Source organism: Camelus dromedarius, chromosome 20, assembly GCF_036321535.1.
Source record: "Camelus dromedarius isolate mCamDro1 chromosome 20, mCamDro1.pat, whole genome shotgun sequence".
Lineage (NCBI taxonomy): Eukaryota > Metazoa > Chordata > Mammalia > Artiodactyla > Camelidae > Camelus > Camelus dromedarius.
This window is the reverse complement of record NC_087455.1, coordinates 24,352,147-24,375,328: the sequence shown is the minus strand read 5'-3', so window position 1 is coordinate 24,375,328 and position 23,182 is coordinate 24,352,147. Positions and strand designations below refer to the sequence as shown.

The window sequence follows — 23,182 nt, the reverse complement described above, 5'->3', positions numbered from 1 at the left end:
TTGAATGAAAAATGAGGGCATAAAGTAAAGCATGGGGGTTCTTAATTCTTTTTCTCCTTTATCCCAACAAGTTAAGCACAGGCTTGCCCCATGCTGATTCCTGTAACACTTTGTAGGAGGCCCTGATCTAGCCATCATTCTTTGTGACTTCCAGACAACTGCTAGCCATAATTTTGTACATAAGTTGAGGGGTTTTGGAAATTGCAAATCAAGAGTTTCAGCTGTGTGATCTTTTAGTTCTGCTTGAGAGAGTCCTAGTCCAAAGCAAAAATTTACCAAATCAGTAATCATCATGCTTCTAACATTAGTCTCATTATTTTGAAATTTTTTTCCTTTATCCATTTTAAGTTTCCTCAACATATCACTTGAGTGAGATGGAAATTATATATTCTTGCTATAAATATCAGCTTTACAAATGACTATTAACTCACAGTTAATAGTACAGAATGCTAAATGCAATTTGTGGTAAGTTTCAATATTCCTATTTGGAACGTTGGCTTATAATATAAGGACTTTTATTAAATAACTTCAAACTAATATCAGTTGCTTCTAGACAAGAAAAATTGAGGACTTGAGAAGGACAAAAGAAAAACTAATTCTTCACTATAAACACATTTGTGTTGCTCATATCTCTTGTCATATAGATGCAGTCCATTAAATTTTTTTGTTTTATTAAAACAATAAAATGTATTACAGACACTAAATGCAGGACACTTGCTCTCTTAACAAAGGTAGAAAGAATTAAAAGACATGTCAGAAGAAAATCAAAAGCCAATATTCCAATGTTTCCCTATCTATTTGCTTCTCTTCCACATCACATTTAGAATTAGTTACAAATAAATTTCTATTTCCAATATCCATTTCAGAGCTTTCTTTGTATTTTTATTCCTAGATTGCTACCCTATTTGAAGAATATTTTAACCACTCTTGATCATGTTTTTTTCCAAAAATGATTTTCCCTAGTGACAATTGAAACTCAAGTGATGATTACAACAAAAGAGATTTTAAGACTTTTTCCAGAACCAGGGTCATTGGTGACATTTCCATAAATCACACACAATCTCAACACAGGCCATCTTACAGAGAAGCCTCACTCTAATAAGCTTAAATACAGAGATTAAAATAGCCCCGTTGTATTTATCTTTCACTGTGCAGCTTACCAAAACCAAATTTCTGTCATCAACAATTATTAATCATCCATATGCCCTGGAGAGAATTTTAATAAAGCATATTATGAACCTAGGGGTGGGGGGATTCAGGAGAGAAACAAATGTGATCCAAATTTATAAAAGGAGGTGGGGATCCCTATTACTCCACCACATCTGTTTGCCACATGTTCATAAATCACATCAGTGTTTTGAACATTTCTCCTAGCACCTTCCTGTCACTCTGGTTTTATAGTTCATAATTTTACCCTTCCCCCACAAATTCTCATTATTATATCTCAGGCTTGAGAGTGACGTTTGACCAAGTATTAAGTTAAGCAACGGCAGCTCGTAGCTGTGGCTAGTGCCCAAGGACCCTCCAGTTTCTTTATATTTGGTCACAGTAAGGAAGAGTGGGAGCACAATTCTTGTTTATTCTAAAGACACAGGGAAATAATGTAAGATACCAATGATCACTGCCAAACCAAAAAGAAAGCTGCATTTTGAGTCTGAATCTACAAAATAAAGTTGCCAAAGAGGAAGCTGCCAACTTAGAAAAAGATGTTTTTCCTTGCAAATAGGATTCTCAGAAATACCATGCACACTACTCTGTTTATTTTCATTTTCCAGTGATGCTGATGCGTGTCTGCATGTAGTACTGTGCTTGTCCTCCATGGCAGGAGTTTGCCATGCACAACAACCATGACATGGAAAGACAGAGTAACAGGATATAAGGCTATATTTCAAGACAGCTAGAAAATATGTGACCCATTGGTTTATTTAATGCGAAAAAAGTAAGCAAGCTGAAGATACAGAGAAAGTTAAATTAGCTATGTGATATCATATAGATAAGACAGTAGTCTCTGGTCATTATGGCTGATTAGCCTCTTGCTCCCCTTTGCGTCAAACATATAGTACTGCTGAATGGATATAAAAACCATGAAAACATACATATCCATAGTATGCTTGAAAACAAAAAAGAGAAACCACATGGTGTCAGAAATGAACAGAGTCAATTGAAGCCAGAGCAATGAATGAGAGCTAAAGCCAAATAGGCCAAGAGGTTACTAGACCTGGATAGTCTAAGTCACTGAGGTTTTAAACTAAGAGTAGAGAGTTAAGGAAAAAGACAAAAGTTGAGTTTGAAGGCCTGGGGTCATGGAAAGCTATAGGTGTACTCTCAGGATAAAACCAAGAGCCTAGAAGGGACTAGGAATGTTTCTCCCACTGGACTGGGAATTTCACAAGAAAAAATGGATTGCCTGTCCTAGTTCATGATTGAAAATTAATCATCTGGGAGAAATCAAAAGTGATACTATGTGGAAATGGTGGGGGTGTTGAATTCACATATTATGTTTGGCAAGAGAATCTTAAGTCAAGAAATCATTGTAAAAACTGACTGAGAGACCCATGGGATTGGCAGAGGTAGACATAAACCACCCTAATATTGACTTCACACCCCTGAATCATGACACATCTTTCAAAAACAATCTGAAGATAGATTCAGTCTAAAATTTGAAGCACTGCAGGAAATAGACTTCCTGAGGGCCAAGAGTCCCAACAAACAAGAGAATTCACATGTCAAAACTAATAGAAAATAGAGCTATGTGAAACAAATTTGCTTTAAATGTCCAAAGAAATAAATAAGGAAGAAAGAAAAATTACAAGAAAATCATCTCCTAAAAAAAAGATGCAGTTTTGAAAAAAAGTAAGATGGAAATCTTAGGAATAAAAACATTATAATGAAAGGAAAAGCTCAGTATGTGAACTATCCAGCATATTAAACACAGATAAAGAAGAAATTAGGAAATTTGAAGACAGACCTGAGAAATTCACCTAAAATGCAGGAAGATATATAGATACATATATATATACGTATATGGAGTACTGTATTCATGTTGTTCCTCAATTAATTAATTCACTACAAACTCATTGTTAAATAAATAAATTTTATTACAAATGTAAAAGACAAATAGAGATAGGATGAGAATTTACAATGTATGTCTTATAAATCTAATAAATAATCTCTCCAGAATGAGAGATTGGGAGAGAGGTAATACTCTGAAAACTAAAGAAACCAGAAATCTTCATACTCAAAGAGCTGACAGTTCTGAGTGAGGTAACTTTAAGAAAATCCACACCTAGATAATCAGGGTGAAACTTTGAAATATCAAAGACAAATTTTAAAATTAAAAAAAGTTAAGTTGTACAAAGACCGAGACTAGCTATATTTATAGATCTTTACTGAAATGTTACCAAAAAATAAACTTCAGCAAGAATGAAACTAAATATAAAAGGAAAGTTTGTGGTGAAAGACCCAATGGTAAACAAACCAAAAAGTCAAAAGCTTGTTGATATATTTAGGTTTAAATGTGTGTGTGTGTGTGTGTGTACATTAAAATAGACTAAAAAGAAACAGATGACTTTAAGGTCCTTGCCTCATTTCAAAAGAGGGATAGAATTATTGATTTACCTCAAAACTTATTAGGTTATGCATATATGACTACTTAAGAGTAACTGCTAGACGAATAGAAATAGAATGTATAGCTCACAAACTTAACCAAGAGATATTTTTAAAAGAATGAGGTAAGGATGGGAATAAACTCAACCAGTGCATTAAGGGAAACAATCACTTACCTGTCTAGGTTTTCTCATTGATTGTTGTAGCTTACAAAAGCATGTCAATAAAAACAAGGTATTATGTACATTTTCAGGCATTATGATGGACGTGGATGTAGAAGAACTACACATAGGATTTTTTTTAATATTAAATGAAGTAATACACTTAGAGTGAGATAAACAGAGGAAAGAACAAAGTGAAAGAGCTCAATAAATGATATGCATAATTATTATAATGTTCAAGTGTTAAGTTTAAACTTAGTAACATACAGCATAGGGAATATAGTCAATAATATTGTTGTAATAAATTTGTATGGTGACAGATGGTAACTAGACTCATTGTGATCATTTTGTAATGTATAAAAATATCAAATCACTATATTGTACACCTGAAACTAATATAGTATTGTAAGTCAATTATACTTCAAAAAAAAAAAGCATGGATAAAGTATGATTGACAGTCATGAATATGGCAAATATTAAAAAAAAAGTTTAAACTTCTGAAGTTATCTAGGAGGAAAATCTTGCATTGCCTTTGATATTAATGTCCAATGTGATTACAAATTAATATTCTAAATTTACAGGTAATTTGGCTATTTTTAGCAGAAGCCAGAAAACCAAAACAACAACATTTCTGACATTTATCATATAGAAATAATAATGATAAACAGTGCAGTGAGAGAAAAGGATAAACAGAAGTCTTGGAATTGAATTAGAAGGGATTGCAGATACATTTGAAGGTTAGTACCACTTTTTAAAAGGTGGGGGGAAATTCAGCTTTGATATCATGCTAGAAAAACATTAAATGTCTTCCAGATCCAAAAGTACTCTCTTCATTCTTAGAAATCTTACGGAACTATATATCATTTTCATGAATTTTTTAAAAATTGAAGTACAGTCAATTACAATGTGTCAATTTCTGGTGCACAGAAAAAATAATAAAATAATGCCATTTGCAGCAACATGGATGGACCTAAAGATCGTCATTCTAAGGGAAGCCAGAAAGAGAAAGAAAAATACCGTATGATATCACTCATATGTGGAATCAAAAAAAAAAAAAAGGACACTATGAACTCATCTACAAAATATGAAGTTTTTTATATTCTACTTCATTTAATAATTTTTAAGGACTTCTATTTTTTCTTCTGGATCATAAGGATTTGAAGGCCTGAATAATGCCATGCATCACTGGTTTTCCCCACTTACCTATCATATACCTTGAAACTCATTAAAATTGGTTTGTAGATGAAAAGATGAAAATAATTCCTCTAAAAATAACTGACATTTGTGAAAAGAGCTGTTTAAATTCAGTAGCACTCTCCCCCCTCCTTGTCATAGAGAAAGACAACCATTCTCTTTACCCCTCTTCTTACCCCACCAAACAGAGAACAGATAGAAGCTGAGAGTAAGATTTATCAAGAAATGGATGCTTCCAATTTTTTTAAGTTAAAAGCCTTCAGATTTAGGAGTAGATCCTTCTGATAGGAACATCAAATAGCCTTAGTTTTGAAGGTTTCAGACACATAAAGTCACACTGCCCCATTATTCAGCCAGGAAGCTGACTACTTTTTTCCACTGAGGAAGTATGTTACTTCACAGTAGATACCAGTATCAAGAATTTTAGTGGACCCAATTTCTCTCCAACCACCTACTATACATAAAAAGGAAAAGGCAATAGATATAGAATATTCAGTGATGCATTTTCTCGCTGAGGCCCTCAATGTTTACTTCCATCTTCTTTCTCCCAACCCCAGACCACTTCTAATGTGTCTCTCGTTACAATGTAGCAGAGGATTGCATGACAAATCATTGTGTAAATATTATTAGCCATTAAGCCAAAGACAGCTTTATTTTGAAGAGTGGCTTAAAAACTGCACCTTACTATGTGTATAGAACTCCTTAAGTGCCAGATGGTTTCATTTCAACATTTAAGTTGCTGATCTTCCCATGACACTTGCCAGAAGAAAGTTTGGGACACCTCTTCACATGTTTCTTGAAGTACCCTCTTGATACTAGGGAAGTCTCTCCAGATGTAACACAGTAAAGATAATACCTTGCAAACCATAAATAAATGGCCTCAACTAAGCTCACATCAGGAGATTGTCAGCCTGTAGGAAAGCTTTTCCCTCCAGCAAAACTCAACAAATAAGATAGCAGGGAATTGAAGATACAAGGTGTAGTTCTTCCTCTGCTTGTACATTAGAATCATTCCAGATCAACTGAATATGAATTTCTAAGGAAGGGGGTCAAGACATTGGTATTTTAAAAAAAAAAAAAGAGACAAATCTCCTTTGGTAATTCTAATGTTCAGTCAGGCTAAGAACAAGTGTTATGGAATCCACTGGTAGGAGAATCATGCTTTCTCTTTAAAACAAAAAAAGCTACACATGCTTATTGTTTTCACAAAGATAGCTATAAATAAGCAAAAGAAGGAGTAAAAAAATCCACATGACATCTTGATCCCTAGAGATAGCAATTATTAAAACCCTAGCGTATTTTTTCCCATATTCTTTACTTTGCGTGCCTGTGTGAAAATACATGTGAATATGTAAACACTTTTGTTTCTTGCATTTTTCACTTTGTATAGTGTAAAAATGTTCAGAACCATGATTTCATTGGGAAAATGGCTGATAACGCAGGAAAGAAAATAGTCAATGCTATTTAGTCTTTATTTTTTATAATACCTGACTCCAAAAAGTCAAATCCATCATTAGAATGAATTTATTAGCAGGAAAGCATTGGCTGACTTATCTATTCCCTCCCTCCCTCCCTCCCTCCCTCTATCCTTCCTTCCTTTCTTCCTTCCTTCCTTTCCTTCCTTCCTTTTCTTTCTTTTTGTTTTTGAGAAAGTTAATTTATAAAAGTGATTGAATGTGGAGATATTGAAGCCCTCATATGTTGCTGGTGGAAATGTAAAATGGTGCATTGGTCTCTTTTGGAAAACAATTTGGGATTTCCTTAAATAGTTAAACACAGAATTACCATATGATGCTGTGACTCCACTCCTAAGTATTTACTCAAGAAAAATTAAAACATACATTCCCACAAGAATTTGTATACAAATGTTCAAAGCAGCATTATTTTTAATAACCAGAAAGTTCAAATAACCTAAATGTCCATAAACTGATGAAATGATAAATAAAATGTGATATTCCATAATACACAGCAGTAGTCATCAATAAAATGAAATTAAGTACTGATGCATGCTACAACATGCTAAGTGATGAAAATCAGTCACAAAAGTCCACATATTGTATGATTCCATTTATATAAAATATCCAGAATAGACAAATTCATAGAGACAGAAAATAGACTAGTGATTGCTTAGAATTGAGGGGAGGAGGAGAGAGGAGAATGGGGATTGACTGCTAATGAATATGGGATTTCTTTTAGGATGAAATATTCTAAAATTAGATTGTGGTGATGGCTGAACAATGCTGTAAATATGCTTAAAAACACTGAATTGTAAACTTCAAGTGGGTGAACTGTATTGTATGCGAACCATATCTTAATAAAGCTGTTTTAAAAAATAGAAATGCAGAGACCTTATTTCACATCTTTAGTGTTCTAACGTTGATCATTCACTACCTCTTTTTAAGGGGTTTATCTCCATTCTACCTTTCCTCCTTCTCCCAACAGCTTTTATTTTATAAATGAGCTGATAGGAGGCTCTTTACCATCTCCTTTAGGAAAAAAGAGCTAAAGAATTATAACAGCTGCTTAGTTGTTTAAAAGATGCTTGATATTACAAATCTCAATGTCACTAGAGGCTCATCCAGAAAAAAAGGTTCAAACTTCAAAAGGGAGATTCGAGTGGAATCTGTGTCACCAAGAGATGCTGTCAACATGATTTTGATATTAAAATAAACTTCTTCAGGACTCAACTTCTTGGAACACAGTATCCATTTAGCTAAGTTTCTGATTTGTCCTTTTTGCTACCTTAAAATAATTCCATGCTGTTCTGAAAAAAAGTTCTCATTCAAAAATTTTGTTCTCATGATTTGCCCTCCTGAAAAAAATATGGTACATAATCATTTAGATTGGCAACAGGTTGAGAGGTGCAAAAGAGGAAGTTGGGGCTGCTAAGAGTGCTGTGGGGAGTTAGGAAATTGAGTAGCATTTTGTATTGATAAGGAGGAACGTAACAGCAAATGCCTACTTCTCCCCTCACTGCATGTTGTGGTTAACTTGATTAAAGACAGGTTTAGAGTCAGCTTGAGCATCAGGGTTGCACTAAGCTGGTCAAACTCAATTGTTACTTGAAATTTTACTTGGACACTTGGAAATAGCAATTTGGGGAGTTTGGGGGATTTTTCCCTCCCCTTTTGCTTTTAAGTGGTACAAAAATAATGTGAAATTTTCTGGCCAATCATAGACTGATTGAGTATGTATAACAAGGAGTCAACCGCCAGCTAATCTCCTAGGGCAGACATCCCAGAACTGGTGGGTACATTCCCTTAGAATTAAAGTACCCAGTCGAACATTTCATATAGGAGAGGAAAGGGTGCATTAATCTTGACAAAAACCCAAAAGCATTTCCCTTTATTTTTAGATTTGAAGTGATTTAAGAGAAACTGGGAAGAAAAGGTAATTTAGAAGAAGTTGTATAGTTAGTATTAAAGTAGAGGGGTCCATGTCAAAGTTACGTTCATGGTCCATTCAAGAAGAGTCTTCTGTATAGAAAATGAATAATATAGAAAATAAATAGCATATGTTATACTATGACAGTCCTGTAACATAAATTATTATTATCTCTCATGGAGGCTTATGCCCTTAACTCAAGCTATTTTTTTTAATAAATGGCCCATACATAACAGGTCATTGCCAAAATGTAATCCTAAAGGTTAGTGGTCTTCAAACTTTCATTGATTTTACTTATTAGAGCAGCTTTTGGTTGAAAACTTGAGCAAAAAGTACAAAGAGTTTGCATCACTTCCTCTTCCTATATACAGATTCCCCTATTATTAACATCTTACATAACAGTGGTACATTTGCTACAATTGATGAACCGATATTGATGCATTATTAACTAAAGGCCATAATTTACATTAGGGTTCATTCTTTGCATTCTATAGTTCCATGGTTTTTGAAAAATGCATAATATTATATACCCACCACTGCAGTATTATGTATAATAGTTCCATTGCACTAAAAATCCTCTGTTTTCTATCTATTCATCCCTCCCTTTCCTCCTCCAAAGCCCTGGCAACCACTGACCTTTTTATAGTCTCTATAGTTTTGTCTTTTCCAGAATGTTTTACAGTTGAGCTCATAGAGTAACTTATTCAGATTGGCTTCTTTCATTTAGCAATATGCACTTCAGATCCCTTTACTTCTTCTTATGACTTGGTAGCTCATTTCTATTTATTGCTGAATAATACTCCCTTAAATATATGTACTATGTTTTATTTATCCACGCACTTATTGAAGGACATCTTGATTGTTTCCAAATTTTGGCGGTTATAAATAAAGCTGTTATAAGCATTTTTGTGCAGGTTTTTGCATGCACATAAGTTTTCAACTCACCTGGATAAACACCAAGGAATGCAATTGCTGGATCTTATAGTAAGACTACGTTTAATTTTGTAAAACACCATCAAATTTCCAAAGTGGCTATATACCATCTTGCATTTCCACCAGAAGTGAATGAGAATTCCTACTGCTCCATATCCTTGCCAATAACTGGTGTTGTCAGTGGTTTGGATTTAATCATTAATAATTGTGTAGTTGTATCTCGTTGTTCTAATTTGTAATCGCTTAATGACATATGAGGTTAAGCATCGTCTCATATGCTTATTTGTAAATATATCTTCTTCGCTGAGATGCCTGTTCAGATCTTTTGCCCACTTTCTGTGTTGTTTGGTTTCTTATTGCTGAGTTCTAAGTGGTCTTTTTATATTTTGTCTTCTATTGGAAATGTTTTGCAAAGATTTTCTTCCAGTCTGTGGCTTGTCTTCTTCATTCTCCTTTCACCCTCCTCTTAGTATATAGCATAGTAATAGGCACAAAGTAGAATCAATAAATGTTAATAGAATGAACAAATAAGGTAATTAGAGTCCACTTTACTTTAGGCATTCCTATTGCTGGTCAAAAGTTTCTTGCAGGCATAGGAAACGTAATCACAGGTGAATGACCATTTTAAAAATCCTTTTCTTAAAATGCACTGAGCTTCTTGAAAAACTGAAAAGTGAGTATTAAATTAGCTTGCAATGATCTCAGCAGGAAACTTATGTCTCCTATTGGGATATCCGGCATCGAGGAGATAGTAACAATTCATTTGAGAAAAAGGAAGACTGTGTGTTCACACAGAAAATTTTAAAGAGTTTGGAATAAATGAATTTATCATTATAAATCAAGTCACTTGAGAAGCATTTTTTTTTCCTGGACACTTTGTACCACACCAAGTTTGGCTTCATAATTTTTTTCTGTATATAATCATTCTCCATAAATCCGGTGTTTTCTAGGGATCAGTTATTCAAATACACACATGTAAGTCTGAACCCTATTAGAACAGATTGTTTATAAAATGAATATGTAATTAACAATCCGAAGAGGGGCTATTCCCCGCTAACACCTGTTACTGCCTTTTGATAAGGCTATAACTGATATGCTACAGGAGTCAAAGAAGTATTTTCCAAAGTGTACCACTTGATCTTTAGATGACTTCTTTTGAAATAGCTTCTCCAGTCAAATTAGTCTTGGAATTTTTTATACAATAAGTCATTCCTGTTGTAGAGACTATACTGAATATATTATAGCATATTAAAGTCTTAAAAATTCTGCAATGAAAAAATAACCCAGATTTTTATGTAATTTGGCTATGTAATCCTTCCCCAACTAACCAGTTTCCTCTGATATCTATTACCATCCCATAAAATATCCTTTGGGATAGGATTTACTAAAATACTTTTTCCCACAAAGAAACCAATTTTGGAATTTTTTTCCTGAAAACCAGTGAGGACAGAGCAATACTGATGGAATTTTTTATGCTTGATTATTTTTTTGTGCTACATGATAAAGTCCAGGGAGCCAGGCAAGATAGACACATAGGCAATCTATAATAGGTAATACAAAAGTCCCAATTCTCCTTTTGCTGGTGTATTTTAAAGTGTATTTGGTGTCTATAATGAACCAAATATAAAAAAAATTAAGTGAATGTTGTGGAACTATGGTGGTAAAAGATAAGGATGCATAGATACCACTTACTAGGTTTGGATTTGCATACTGATTTACATTCACCTTGGATATCATAATTTACATATTATATATATTATGTCTATACTTCTGCTTTTTCTGATCTAAGAATTGTAGAGGAAAGAGATTTCATTTCACATTTGTTCTGCATAGTATATAAGAGCACAGTGTATATAATTTGGTGATAATATCAGCCTCCAGTAAAATGTAGTCAGCATGTTATTTAAGCACACTTGTTGCAAATAAAATTCAACCTTAACGCTTTGCCATCTGTAAAAGTATTGTATTACAGCTTGCTAAAATAAAAACGTCTATATGTGTTAGTGTAACAGTCACTCTGAACCAGTTGTTTTTGAGAATGATGCCTTTAGAGGAGTAAGCACAGATTTAACACAAACAGCCCAAAGAAATGGAAGACACATTTAGCACACTTCATAAAAGTCAAGTCACATTTGTAGTGCTTTAGAAGACAGACAATTGATTTTAAGATGTTAATCAACATCTAGCACATTAAAATAATAAGAATGTCTTATGTGAGAAGAAATTAGAACACTGTGTTAAAGAGAATTAAACTGGATAGATAGGTTCATTAAACATATATTGACTGAGATTTTGAAATAGTAAGAAATTTGAAATTGGATTATTTATCTTGGTGTACATAGTCCTTGATATTTTTGAATGTGATAAGAGACTCTTTAAGTAACTAATAAAATTATTTTATTTATAATAATTTGGAAATATTTTCCACAAGAATAAAAAGTGATAATTTGGCATCCATACTGTGAATTAGTATAATTCTTCAGAGAAATGATTACATTAGGAAAACAAAACAAAACAAAATAAAGAAAGCCAAATGGTTGGACTAGATGAACTCTCAGGTCCCTTAAAACCTTCAGGTACTAACTGTTATAGTATAATGTAAAGCATTATAAACTCTTGAGTTAGATTGTGTTTGAATCTTGGTTCTGGCACTTCCTAGTTCTTCTATGATTGAGTCATTTATTTAATTTCCCTGAGTCTCAGTTTCCTAATTAATAACATGAGTGTTAAAGAATAAAATACTTCTCTTGAAAAGTTATTAAGTGACTATGCAGTTCCTAGAAAGATTCAAAAGCTTCCACTGAGAAGAACATCAAACAAAACAGGTCTCATCTAAGGATCAGGAATTATAATGGCATCAGACTTCTCAATAACAATACTGAAAGCTAAAAGAATGTAATGAGCATCCAAAATGGTGAGTAAAGATTACTTTTTATCAAGAATTTTGTATCTGATCAATCTTTCAATAAAGTATGAGCACTTAATAAGGATACCTTCAAATATGCAAAATACAAAAATTCCAACACACCCTTTCCGGGAAATATCTCTAGGATAATTTCCAGAAAACAGAAAGTAAATTAAAAAAGAAAAGTTTAGGCTCAGCAAATATCTCCTGTTAACCAGGTTCACAAGAGAATTATGGACAACCCAGAAGTCCATTTCATTAATTTCTAATGATAAGTATAATGATCAAGTGCCATGGAAAACTGTTTATTATCTGGCCATTGTATTTTTCCCCTAATGGAAAATCTATATAAGAAACATAATCATAATCAGAAAGTTGTTGCTTTGTAAATATGAATCAAAGTGAAGGAAGATATTCTATGATGGCCAATGTACCCATGTCCATTGTCAGGATATAATATATAAGAAAGCCTTTTGGGGCACTTTCAACCCACCCAGGATACTGGGTAAGATATGTTAGTATTCTTATTCAATGTATTATTCTCCACATAACTGTCACCCTCTCTGTTAAGTCATTCTTTCTATAACTGGATTAAATCTACATATTTACCTTTTTTGGAGAGTTTCCAAAATGTCACATATTTACAAATTATCTTTTTAGAGTGGACTACTTCTATACTTTAGTGATTATGTATGGTTGTTATTCTTTCATTCAAAGAAACTTTATTTCCAACTTTTGGGGGCATCTCACCATAGCCCTTTATATACTGTCTACATAAGTACCCTGAAAAACTGAATAAAATAAATAAGAATTCTCAAACAGAATTATCATAAAAAAACCTTTTATTTAAAAATTTTCCTCAAAATAATTACCTTATTCAGCAGCAAGAAACAGAAACTAGCTCAAGTAAAGAGCTATCATGATAACAGCAGATCTTATACAAGGAAAAGCTACACAACCAAGTCCCTGAATAGATGCAATCACTGCGGACATAGGAGCAAGAGATGTTGGATCATTACTATAGAGCTCCATTGTTTTGGACACCGAATTATCCTATATTCTAGTATTTTATTATTAATATGACCCAGCCACACTCTATATGACCATTACTTTTCTGTTTCTTAGTCTCTTTGATTTTAGAACATGTATTTTCTGAAATCAAAATACATCTATATATCCTCCACCTTGAGCAATCACAGCCACTTTTGCAATCACATCACATACCGACATGCATTCATGTATACCACTAACTATTTAAACTCATCTGGCAAAGAAAAGTAGAACTAATAAAATTTGGTATAATTTCAGAAAAAAGAGTAATTTTTGATAGCAATATTTTTAAAGTGTCAGATTAGAAAGCATTGTGTCAAAATACAGGGTCAATCCAATGTTACTATGTAGGATTGTTAAATTTGATCTATTCTTTAACCTCTGATGCTATAACCATTAATCCCAGCCATTTTGACCTTTTGTATCATTAGTCACAGTGGGGACTCTATTGTTGTGTGAATGGATCAATGCAAATCCACCCCTATTACTGAAATACTATCTCAAATTGCAAACCCTATAGTGGTAAGAGTTAACATCTTGATTTATAAGGAGTTAATTATAACCACCATTGAAACCAAGATCAAGAGCTAGAATAGAAACAAGCTAAAAGACAGTCTAAAAATGTGGAAAGACTAAAGAACAGAGCAGCTGGAAGGGAAAAGCCAGTGTGAAGAAAAAAGATAGAAAAGAAAGCCAGTGTCCAGATAGAGGATGAAAAGAATAGGAAAACAGAGGGAAAAAAGAGAAATGAAATATTATTGATGCACTGTAGTTGGAGAAGTTGAGCTAACTTCACATAAACTACCACATTAAGGCTCTAAAAAGACAGAGATCTAGAAACCATTTTTGAGGACTCCATTGTCTTTATCACAGAATTGTAAAAGTCTACACTGAATGATGCGAAACTTGTTTCAAATGAGAGACTAATATTTTCAAACTTATATAATAGGCAGAGTTTCTTAGTCATGGACACTAACAATAAAAATGAATCCCACTTTATTGCTAGATGGAGATTGTAGCGGTCCACTGCTAGACTAGGCATTAATCCTTTGTTCCTGAGTCACAAAGAATTCCCTTGCAGAGAGTCAGGTGGCTGAGGTTTTGGGTGAGAACCTCAAGGAGCTCATCTACAGAAGAGTCTCCCTGTATATAGCTATATATACAAAGCTATAACTTTGCCTGCTGGTTATTGAATGCAAATTCTGTTTGTACACGTGTCTTAACATTTATGTGAGTCTATCTGTTGCCTGAATAGCTAGAGTGCAGTTGCTGGAACAATGGAAATTTATATCTATATTCAAATAAACATGCCACATTGCCCTTCAAAAAAGTACTCTAATTTATTCTCCATTTAAGAAAACTTCATCAAAAATACCATTTTTTCATCTCTGTCTAGATGCACATTGAAATTTTAACACTTAATATTATCAAATTATAATCCTTGCTTATTACCTATTTATAGAAATTTGTATCACTCTATTTTGCATTTTTAAAAATTATGAGTGAGGCTCAGTGTCTTCTCATAGGTATGTATGATTAGTGTTTCATTTCCTGAGGCCACTTTGAGTCCTTTGTCCATAATGTTACTAGGTTTTTATTTGTTTTTTATGGATCTTCAAATTAACAGTTTTAAAAATATATATTTAAGAAATTAGTCTTTTTTCTTCCATATTTGTCATGTTCTTTTTTTTCTAGTTTGTATCTTTTGTCTTTACTGATGTTTTTAAATAAAGAAAAAACTTGCATTTATATGTAGTCAAAATTATCAGTCTTTTCCTTCTGAATTCTGGGTCTTGTGTCACTTTTTAAAAGCTTTTCCTATTCCAGTTTTATTAAAAACAGTCACCTGAGTTTTTTTAAACTCCTTTTATGGTTTTAGTTTAAATTTTTTGATCCATCTGGAATTTATTTTAGTGTAATGAATGAAGTAGGAATCTAGCTTAATTATTTTCAAAATGGCTAGCCAGTCATCCCAACACTATTTATTGACTAATCAGTCTCTCCTCTGCAGATTATACTAAATTCTCAAATATACTTGCATCCATTATTAGACTCTCTGATCTGCTCCACTGATCTTTTTATTTCTGTTTTAGTATTGTACTATTTTAATTACTTTATCTTTATAATATGTTTTAATATTTAGCAGGGATGTCTCACTTTGTTACTCTTTTCTTTCAGATTTTTCTCAGTAATTTGATGCATCCAATCATCTGCCATAAAATTTTTTAAAGTATTTTTTTACATTTCACAAAATCATTTTCTAATTGGAATCAAAGTGAATCAATAAATTAGAGATAATTTATATAATTACAGTAATGAATCTTTCTATAAAAAAAAAGTTATGTCTTCCTACATATTGACATCTTCAGTAGAATTCTAATTTTTCTTTGTTTTTTAAAGAAGCTTATTCCTAGATTTTTGATTTTGATTTCTACTGTAAATTGGATCTTTTCTTTCTGTATAATCTCAAACTAGTTTTTTGGTGTGTTAGGAAGGTTAATGGTTTATTTATATTTTTAGTTAGCATGCTTAGTGAATTCTAAATGTTTGCCATTATTTTAACTTGCTTTTACTGTATTTTCTAAATAAACAACCACACCACCACTTGCAAATACTGCCTCCTCTCTTACGATATTTGTACCTTTTATTTAATTTTATCATCTAATTTCATTTTTAAAAATAGGAGACACATCAAAGTAATAGGAAAGAGATAGGGAATTTCTCCAGGGACAAAGCTGTATCAGGATCCTTGGATAAAATAAAATGCTAGGATAACTCTTCTTGTTAAAGGAAGCTACTTTTATGTATAGTCTTCACTACGTGAATGATTCTTAGTCATATTTTCAAGCCCAGTACATGCTTCCTGCCCTATAATTACTCTAATAATTTTAAAATAAAAACATTGATAGCTGTGGACAGCTATAAATAACCAAAATGGAAGTCATTCACACCATGCTTTCAAAATGCACTTGTTTAGCCTCACTTTGCCAATAACTTAAACCATATGGAAAGAGCAAATCCTCCTGCACAAACACATTCTACAAGTGGCATGCACAATAAATGATAGCATTTGACAAGTTTTTACCAGTTTATTTCTTTTCAGAGTCATAAAAGCCAGTTGTTACAATCAGTGTAAAGTGAAAAAACATGTACCTTACCAACCCAATAATTTTTTTTTTTTGTCTGTGTTAAATCATGTTTATATAACAGCAGCTTTGCTGGACAGGTTGCCATATATCCACTCCTATTCCCTTTGCTCCTGTTCCAGAAGCTGAACGGTCAGTGACACAGTGGAGCCTATTAAATACAATTTGGTGATGAGGTTGATAACTTTTAGGAGCATGAAGCTGAAGACATGGATGGACTTCCAGATGTTCTATTCCCTTGAAGATCAACTTAAGAAACTGAAAGCAGAGTTTCACTGAACCTAAAATACACCAACTAGGCTTTTCAGTTAAGATGCTGTAGGGCAGCTATAGAAACATGACGTGAATAGGAGTAATACATAGACACTACTTAAACCATTGACTCTCCCCCTCTCTAATAGTGAGGGAGTAGAAGTGAACGTACCTAAGGACACCCAGATTTGAACTGTGAACAATTTTTTTTTTGCATGGGATAAAAAGTAACTTCTCGGGTGTGTTTATGTCTATCACGGCCCTACCTTGGCTGGAGCATGAACAGAGAGATAGGTTAAGAAGATGAAAGTGATGCATGTTAGAGGTTAAATAAAACCAACTTACGTTTGCTTGAAGATTAGGGACTTCTTCAGCTAGTTAATTCTACTATCCTTCCAGGTGAACACAAGTGGCCCTTATCTACATTCATTGTGAAATTGTAGTTTCGCACTTTGAGGGAAAAATTAAATTGATGGCTTTGTTATATTAAATATTTTGGTTTGATTTCTATTGAAGATTTAGTTCTCTTTGAGGGTGCTATTCCAAATTACTTACAAAAAAATTTAATGACTAATTTTGGTGAAACTAAATGATCACAATCCAGGTTTAGGGGATCTTGAAACCAATTATAAACAGAAAACTTTTCATAAGAACCAGGAACATAAGAAAAGAGACACTGGTGAGAAAGGACAAAGTAATAGTCTATATTTTGAGTGTCAAAAAGGTAAAGATAAGGTAGGATAAGCAATGATGTAGCCTGAGCTGGTGCTGCATAGTCAATTATGTGTGCTGTGGCTATTAAGTTACAGTTAGGTGCCAAGTTCTAAAAACTGAAAACAGAGAGCATCTTCAGGACAGTGATTTTCAATTTGTTCAGCTAATCAAGCAGCCATCATCCTTGGTACTCTGTCCTTCTACCCCCAAATAGTTACACATTTATGCCATTATATGACTAGGAACAACTTTATTATCAGAAACTGAGACTGTATTATAGGTATAAGAGTTTCTAAATCTCAGAAATAATAGTACATAAAATTTGTAAAACTATGTGTTTGGAAGATGGATATTACCTATCCTAGTCACCCAGTGTAATGTGAAGGATAAGCTTTACTGGTTTAGTAACAATTCTGAATTTAATTATTTTGTGTCAAATTATTTTGACATCTGCCAGAAGATAAGGAAAAGCAGGCACCAAAACTTTAAGAAAGTGTTCCAGAAAAATTTAACCTTAATAAACTCTTTTAGATATGCCCATTAACTATTCTTTGTATTTAAGGTCTATTTTTTTCTAGGATCAAACTATTAAAGTAGAAATAAAATCCATCTATAATTTCTTAGACAATTTAAAAATTCTGTGCTAGTTATGTTGATGAAAGTCACTCCCATGTTCTTAGTAGTGGGAAACTGTTGATACTTTAGTGACTTAATCAAGACCTTTCCAGCAGTAAGTAATGTAACAATAAACCAAATGATTTCGGGGAAATAAATTATAATTTATTGATACATGTACCTAAGAAGGATACAAAGATAAGCCATGAAATCAAGAAACAACTGAACTGGAGTTGGGACCCACTGTCACCAGGAGTCTGTTCCTCTCTTTACTTGTCTGTGGTTGATTGATTTTTTTTAACTTCCCACAACCAGAATCTCCATTCTCTCATTTGCTTTGTTGCAAAACAATTAGTCCATAACAAGCAGAGAAGATGGGCCAATGACTAAGTTGTCTCTTTTTTTCTCCCATTCACCAAGTGTATAAGCTTCTTCAGTATAAAAAGTTTAGGTGGCAAGAATTAATTTTTTAAGTCTGGAGAGTCACAGCAATTATTCAGTCTGATGACTTGTGTGCATCGCAGTACCATGGTAGGGAGAATCTCTATCAGATCCCCCAATTTTCATGACGTTTTCTCTGAGGAGTTGTGGAAAAATCTCTATCTGTAGTAGATCTAGATAGATTGGCAATCTCAAAGACCCATTGAAATCTTTGTTTTGCAATATCCAGGTAAAAACGGATGATTGAACACACATCCAATTTGACTCCCTCTTCAACCCAACCAAGAAAAATCAGAAAATGGATTTTTTATTTATTTTCTATTTTTAGTTTTAGTTTCTTTTTAAAATTTTTTTACGTTTAAAAAATTTTATACAATTTTTAAAGTTTATTTTCCAGGTACAGTTATTACAAAATATTGGCTGGATTACCTGTGTTGTACAATATCCCTGAGCCTATCTTACACCCAATAGTTTGCACCTCCCTCTCCCTCACTCCTGTATTGCCCTTCCCCACCTCAACTGGTAACCATTAGTTTGTTCTCTGTATCTGTGAGGCTGCTTCTTTTTTGTTATATTCACTAGTTTGTTGTATTTTTTAGATTCCACATATAAGTGATATCATACATTATTTGTCTTTCTCTGTCTGACTATTTCACTTACACAATACCCTCCAAGTCCATCCATGTTGCTGCAAATGATAAAATCTCATTCTTTGTTATGGTTGAGCAGTATTCCATTGTATATATATATATCTCATCCTCTTCATCCATTTATTTATTGATGGTCACTTAGGTTGTTTCTATACCTTGGCAATTGTAAATAATGCTGCTATAAACATTGAGGTGCATGTATCTTTTCAATTAGTGTAGAAAATGGATTTTAAAAAAGAAATAAACTCAAAAGGATAAGGGCAAACACAAGAGGGAGAATAGCACAAAATTTTAGAAGAGCTGGAAAGCAGATGGAAAAGTGGTACTGAGCTAGCATACTTGAGAAAGTTATATCCCAAGCCTGCAGTGGGAGCAATAAAGAATGAATTTAGTTTATTTTACAGAACCCTTTAAAATGTCAGGAATTGGTGACCCATGGCACATTCTCTCTGTGCAGTTGCCAGACTGCCCTCTTCATTCCAATAGAAGACCAGAGGTTTATTGCTTGGAAGGGATAATACAGCAGGGCTCTGGACTGGCAGACGCTGGACAGTTGTTGATTAAGTGGTACCTTACTGAAAGCAGGATTCTGAGATGTCTAGTCCTTTCTGTCTGTTTGGCTCTGGGAACACTGGAAACCAGGCTTTAACCCTCCAGGAAGAACACTGGAAGAGTCTCTTCATGGGAAATGGTTGTTCCCAAAGACATCTAAATATCTAAAGATTCTGCAATTGGAAGAAAATCAACAAAATGTCCAAGCCAAATTATCTTTCTGTAAAGTTCATGTTTGATCATTATCCCCCATGCTCAGATCTTCAAATCAGTGTTTCAGTCCTCTGTCCTACATATGAACAAATAATCATGATTACTGGACATTTAAGAAAAGGCTTTAACATGGAACATAAAACAGAAAAAAAAGGGAAAAAAAGAAAGATAGGGAAAAAAACAACACTTTGATAGAAACAGAGGCTATGCAACAAGAAGAAAACTTGACAAAACATCATTAATATCCTCAGAGGGTATGAAGATGGTGCAAAAATGAGACCAGCAAGAGTTCTTGGAAGTTAAAAATATGAAAGAAGGTTTAAAAAAAATAAGCAGGAGATACAGTTGAGAAAATCTCTCAGAGAGTGTAGCAAAAAGACAAAGAATTGGCAGGTGGAGAGAAAAAGAATGAACAACAGTCCAGGAGATGAAAAATAATGATTGACATTTATGATATACATACAGGCATTCCACATACTAAATCATACACTACTCATAAAAGCCTATGATGTAGGTACTTTTATTATTTCTATTATTCTGGTGGGAAAACTGAGACACACACAAAAAAAAAACTGTCACACTGCTAGTAAGTAGAAAGTCAAGGCAAACCCAGGCAGTCTGACTTCAGATTTTACCACTTAACCTTTCCAAAGTTCGAGAAAAAGAGAACTAGAAACTCAGAGAAGAAAACATCCTTTCTAGAAAAACGTGCTTACATATCAGCCAGCACAACAAATGAAAAGACACCCAGACCAAGGCAAATGTCAGCAAAAATCAGAAAACTATATAGATAAAGCAAAGAGCCAACAATTTCCAAAGACAAAAGAACACTTCACAAACAAAAGAACAGGAACCAGGAAGGCTTTAGAATTCTTGACATAAACACTGGGAGGTAAATAATGGAGCAATGCCCACAAAATTCTGAGGCAAAATGACTTCAAGTGGAGAATTATATTATTCTATAAACTATTAGTACATTGAGAACAAAATAAAGACATTTTTAGACATGCAAGCTCTCAGAAAATTTCCTGTCATGTAACTTAGAAAGCTGTTGGAGAGAAGCGTCATGAGAGTGAAGAAAAAAGAGGAGACTTGGAAAGAGGCAAGGTGAGAGAAATGAACCCCAGGGGTGGAAACAGTCAGGGTAAGAGTTCTAGGAATGATTTTTTCAAGGAGATAAGATTAACATAATATCTGATGTTTCTGAACTCTTAAGTGGAGAGTCAGACAATTGGCAGGGAGTTCAAGGTTTGAATTTCAATTTATGATAGATATATTAAAAACTTAAAAATGAAGCAATATTAACTTTCAGGAAAAATGTAGATTAGTAGTAAAGGCAGAGTAATTATAGTCTTTTCAATGGCACAGGTTTGAATAGAACTTACAAAGTTATACTAATGTAAATACTGAACACTGAACAATGATATAATTAAAATTGTGCTTTAACTATAGTGGAAGGATAAGGGATTGGAAGCAAGTGTATGTATGATGGGATGGGCAGAGGAAAGAAAGCCACATCCCCAGCCCCAGTAAGATGTGAGTAGATGATGCCTAATACTGAAAAAAGCAAAAGTGGCATCACAACCATGTACTTTCAAAGATATGGAAGTAAATAACAAATACATTTTCTAAAAGTTCTGTTTTTCATAACAAATTTTCTTTTATCTTTGTAGAATAATTTAGCTCTTTGTGTGTGTGACTAACTGATAAAAAGAAAAAATTCATTTTTGATTAGAATTTTTTGTGACTAAAGTTACTTGGAGTGTAAATTAAAGTCCTCATACATTGTTTAAGAGCATTTACATTTGGCAATCCATAAGCAGAACACATACTATTGTTATATATAAAGTATCTTTTAATTTTGCGTATTGTAAAATCCTGTTAAATCATCTTTAAAATCCCTTTAAAATCATCTCTTACTTAATATATTCTGTACTCTTACAGAGCTAGGCATTTTCCTCAATTTAAAATAAAGTGTTAGAGACAGAGAAAAATTTTTTAAATTGCCTAAGATCTCTTAGGAATTTGGGGAGAGTAACAAGATCGGAACATAACATTCCCAATTCTCTGTCATCATGCCACAAAATCATGTTGAATTTTCCCAAATATTTTAAAAATAATAAACAAAAAACCCATATAATTTGAGAATGCCAAAAAGGAAAAAAGAAGTAACAATGCTGGCACTATTGTAAACTAATTGTGCATATTTGACAAAGACACATGAATTCCCATCAGATACGAAAGTATGGAAGTCAATTTCCTCCATAGCTGTGGCAATTCGCAGTTGAATAAAGACTATTCAACTAATGAATCAGTATAAATAGAAGAATGAGTGATAAGATCAAGTATATAATGTGCATAAATATGGCATAAGGCTAATTACAGTATATCTATAAAATCAATAAAGGGTACAGACATCTAAGCACACATAAACACACACACACACACACACGTACACACAAACTAAATTTTTATTCCAATTGTTTTCCATTAGGGGGAACTGATTATTTCTGTTTTCTATTGGATGGGATCTCAGCTCACTCTTCTAGATCAAAATATCATTTAAATCTAGTTTATATGAAACCCTTCCTCCCTAACAAAATATTAAAAGAACAGAAACAGGTGAGCAAATATATATTTGGCCTCATGTTCCTCTTCTGCAAAATTAGGATAATAATAGTACCCATCTCACAAGGTTGTTGTGAGGTTAAATGCAATAATGCATGGAAAAAATCTGCAGAGTACTTTTAGCCACTTTAAAGGAAACCTCTAATTTCAGTGCTTCTCCTTAGCTCTCTACCCTGTTCTTCTATTTAGGAAAATATCTTAATGTTTTTAAGTGATAGCAGGGTCCTTAGACATAGTCTGGAAGGAGAAAAATCAAAGGAGAAAAAGAAAAATTGCTCTGCATAATATATTAACAGAAATTCTCAATTGGTTGGGCACAGGGGTACAAACTGGAGATTTGGGGGTTCTGGACAGGGAATAGAGGGATACAGTGGAAGAGGAAAGAAAATGAGAAATATCCAAAGATGGGAGACAGCACAGTTTAAAATAATCATTTAATAATTAATTTTATTTTTTCCTCTTCTAAGTTGGACATAGTCCTCCTCCCCAAATGTTTTGTTTAATTAAAAAACTGCTCTTTACCCAGTAGTCTTTTGTTAGTGGAGCTTTGGGAGAAACAAGGGGTTTCAGACAAAAAAAGGTCACAGAGGCAAGGCAGTGAAAGGAGACTGAGACTGGGAGTGAGAGATGACTGCATCCTGCAAGCCTCTCTCATGCCCCCATCATCCTAAGAAACACCTGGAAATTGTGGAGGGTCCTGAATTTCCCAGAACTCATAGAATAGGGAGCTGAGCAAAT

At 33.4% G+C, this 23,182-nt stretch overlaps 1 long non-coding RNA gene across 1 annotated transcript in view; it reads right to left on the bottom strand.

The window, feature by feature from the left end:
• LOC116148912 (uncharacterized) overlaps positions 1 to 23,182 on the bottom strand; it is a 97,959-nt gene that overhangs the window by 21,705 nt on the left and 53,072 nt on the right. The gene's annotated exons all lie outside the window — the stretch shown is intronic.